General features: G+C 34.9%; 1 protein-coding gene across 1 annotated transcript in view; it reads left to right on the forward strand.

Annotated features, from left to right (window-relative positions):
* The window catches only part of LOC105742900 (olfactory receptor 5K1), a 16,162-nt gene that overhangs the window by 611 nt on the left and 12,018 nt on the right, over nt 1-3,533 (forward strand).

Here is a 3,533-nt window from a genome sequence, read left to right on the forward strand (position 1 = left end):
CTATTTACCAGCAAAAGTCTCACATTTATCCTGTTTTATAGTTGAATAATACTCCATTGTGTAAAAATACTACATCTTCTTTATCCATTTCTCAGTTCATGGGTATCTGGATTGTTTCCAGGATTTAGCTATGACAAATTGTACTGGTATAAACATGAGTGCATACATATCACTGTGGTATGAGGTTTTCAGTTCTTCTGGAAAAATACCCAGGAGGGGAATAGCTGGCTTGAATGGGACCTGCAATCCTAGCTTTTTAAGGAATCTCCACACTGGTTTCCATAGTGTTTGTACCAGTCTGCACTCCTACCAACAGTAGAGAAGCACTCCTTTTTCCCCACAGTCCCTCCAGCATTTGTAATTGGCTGACTTCTTGATGTTAGCCATTCTTTCTGGGGTGAAATGGAATCACAGTGTTGTTCTATTTTGCATTTCTCAAATGACCAATGATGTTGAACATATTTTCATGTATTTACTTGCCATTTGTATTTCTTCATCTGAAAATTGTATATTCCACTCAGATGCCCATTTTTGGATGGGGTCTTTGAATTTAGGGGTGGGAGCTGGTTTTTTTTTTTAATTCTTTATATATTCTAGGTAGAAGGCCTTTGTTGGAGGGAAAGTCAGCTATAATTTTTCCCAGTTTGTGCATTTTCTTTTTATTCTGTTAGAGATTTGAACTACAGAACTTTTCAGAGAGATGAGATCCCAGTTGTTGATTCTTTTTGAAGTATTTCCCATGCAGTTTGGTTATTGATCATGAACACTGCACCTATCCATATGTCTTTAAGATTTCTACCTACATTTTCTTCCAGAAGATTTAGTGTTTCTGTTTTAATATTTAAATCTTTGATCCATTTTGACTTTAGTTTAGTGCATGGTGATGGACATGGGTCTAGTTTTAGTCTTTGGCATGTGGCAAACCAGTTTTTCCAGCACCATTGATAAAAAAAAGGTTATCTTTCTTCCAGTAAACAAGTTTGGCCACTTTGTCAAAGAGGTCTGTGTTTAAAGTTTTTTCTGCCTGTCCTAATCTGTTCCATTGATCCTCAGATCTGTTTATTTTTTGTTTTATCTTGCTTTGTTTTGATTTGATTTGACTTGTGAGTACCATACTGTTTTTATTCACAGAACTTCTGTAGTATAATTCCAAGTCATTGATTGTTATGCCTCCTGCTTTACCTTTATTGCTGAGAATAGTTCTTGCTACTTTTGGTCTCCTCTGGTTCCAAATTAACACTAGAAATGTTTTCTCTAGGTTGCAAAGTATGTTAATGGTATTCTGAGTGGGGTTTCATTAAATCTGTATAACAGTGAATATGGCCATTTTCACAATATTGTTCTTCCTACTGAAGAGCAAGGAGTATCTTTCCATTTTTTATATCCTCTCCAATCTCCTTTTTCAGAATATTATAATTTTCAATATATAGATCTTTTACTTCCTTTTTTAGAGTAATCTGTAAGCATCTCATTTATCTAGATGCTATTGTGAAGGGTATGGTTTCCCTAATCTATGTTTGTTGCATGTATACAGGAATGCTATTGATTTTTGAGTGCTGACTGTGTAACAAGCCATGTGACTAAATCTGGTTAAGTCTAGAAGTCTTTTGGTGATCTTCTATGTAGCGTATCATGTCATCTGCAAATAAAAATAATTTACATTTATCTCCTGTTCTTATTATTTCTCTTTCTCCAATTGCTCTGGCTAATGTTTCCATAACTACATTAAAAAGCAGTGCTAATAGTGGACATCTTTTTATTCTTCTTGATTTTAAATCAAAGCATTCAGTTTTTCACTATTTACCATGATGTGCACTGTTAGTTTTCACAGATGGCTTTTATTAGTTTGGGATAAAGTCCATCTATTTCAATTTTATCTAAGTTCTTTATTATGAATGTCATTTGGGTGTGATCAAATGCTTTTTCTGTATCTGTTGAAATGATCATGTTGTTTTTGTCTTTGGCTCTGTTAGTAAGGTGTATTTCACTTATTGATTTGCATGTGCTGAACTATACCTGCATAGTAGAGAAGGAACAAAACAGTGAGTCCATCAAGTATAAGAACTAAATCCTCCTACCTATCTGGGGTACAGAAATAGATCAATAGCTTTCCCAAGGTGGGTCTCTAATCCTTAGTAAGACATATCTCTAAAGGCAAAAGTTATGAATGAGTCCAACTGTGTTGCCAAACAGAAAACTAAACCAATAACCAAAGGACCTAAGTGGCTGTTTCTAACCTTTTGGAAACAAGAGAGAGAATGAAAATGTTCAAACTATATTTTTAGGTCTTACTTTTTTTATTTTTTATTATTTATTTATTTATTTATTTATTTATTTATTGTGGAACCAGGGATTGAACTCAGACCCTTGAGCTTGCCAGGGAAGCACTTATTCTACTGAGCCATCTCTCCAGCCCCTAGGTCTTACTTTCTAATGTGTAACTGAATCAAAGTTTCTAAGAGCCCAACCTGCAAAAACATATCTGTTGTCTCCGGGGACAGAGGCAGGTAATAGGCCAGGAGAAATCTCTGCCGTAGGGCATAGAGATCTTTAAGATATTTTGGATTCTCTATCCAGTCATTTTTGCAGCTGTGCTTGCTAGGCTTTATTGAAATCATCTCTGAAAATATGTAACATAATATAATATCTTTTCATCTAGTTTATAGGTCTGAGCAAGTCCTCTAAAGACCTTAATGTACTTAGGAAGATCTGAAAACTTTTGTATAACTTTCTGATCTGTTTTTAGGTCATGGAGAAAAAGCATACAAATGTGGGTAGCTTTAAAGTTTCCCTTTAATTCTTGTAAGAAATACTAACCTGAAGGAGCTCATTTCCTATGGCGCACATTTACATTTGAACCCAAGTAAGGATTACTTCTTTGGTGCAAGAACTCTGAACATAAGGCAATTTTAACCATTTTGTTTCTTTCTTACAGAAAAATTTTAGTTGTGAAATGCATTATAATTGATATTTCTCTTAATGTTAACAGGGATATTTAAAGGAGGAAGCATTGCTCAGACTTGTGTCTCTCCCACCTCAGCTTCTCTCATAGGTAGGACTCCTGGCACCCCACCATGGTGTCTTGCCAAGGAAAGAAGAGAGGGAGAAGCCATTCCTGCCACTGCCATAGTTTTCTCTGTTCAATTCCTATACTTTTCAGCTCAGTAAAAGTGTTCTGAGGTTGGCAATGCAGGTTGGGACAAGTCTGCTTTTTCAAATGACCTATCTCACCGCATAATTTCAAATGTTTAGACATAAGTGATGCTCAGAAAGCAGAATATAAATGCTATAGTCCCTTTTCCTCTAGAGTCATACTAACTTAAAATTTTAATCCTTCAGTTTAAAACAGAAACTCCCATATTGCATTTTATTTTTTATAATTTTATTGATAAACAGATAACAAGGAGACAGTTTCAAATAAAATCAGAAGTACAGTTTCAACAGATAACACACTGCATATATTCTTCTTAGTGGTTAATTGCTGTACAAGATGCGGACTTGTGATCCTATTTACAAACACCATTAGAACAAAT

This window comes from Octodon degus, unplaced genomic scaffold (assembly GCF_000260255.1).
Source record: "Octodon degus isolate 3935 unplaced genomic scaffold, OctDeg1.0 scaffold00081, whole genome shotgun sequence".
NCBI lineage: Eukaryota > Metazoa > Chordata > Mammalia > Rodentia > Octodontidae > Octodon > Octodon degus.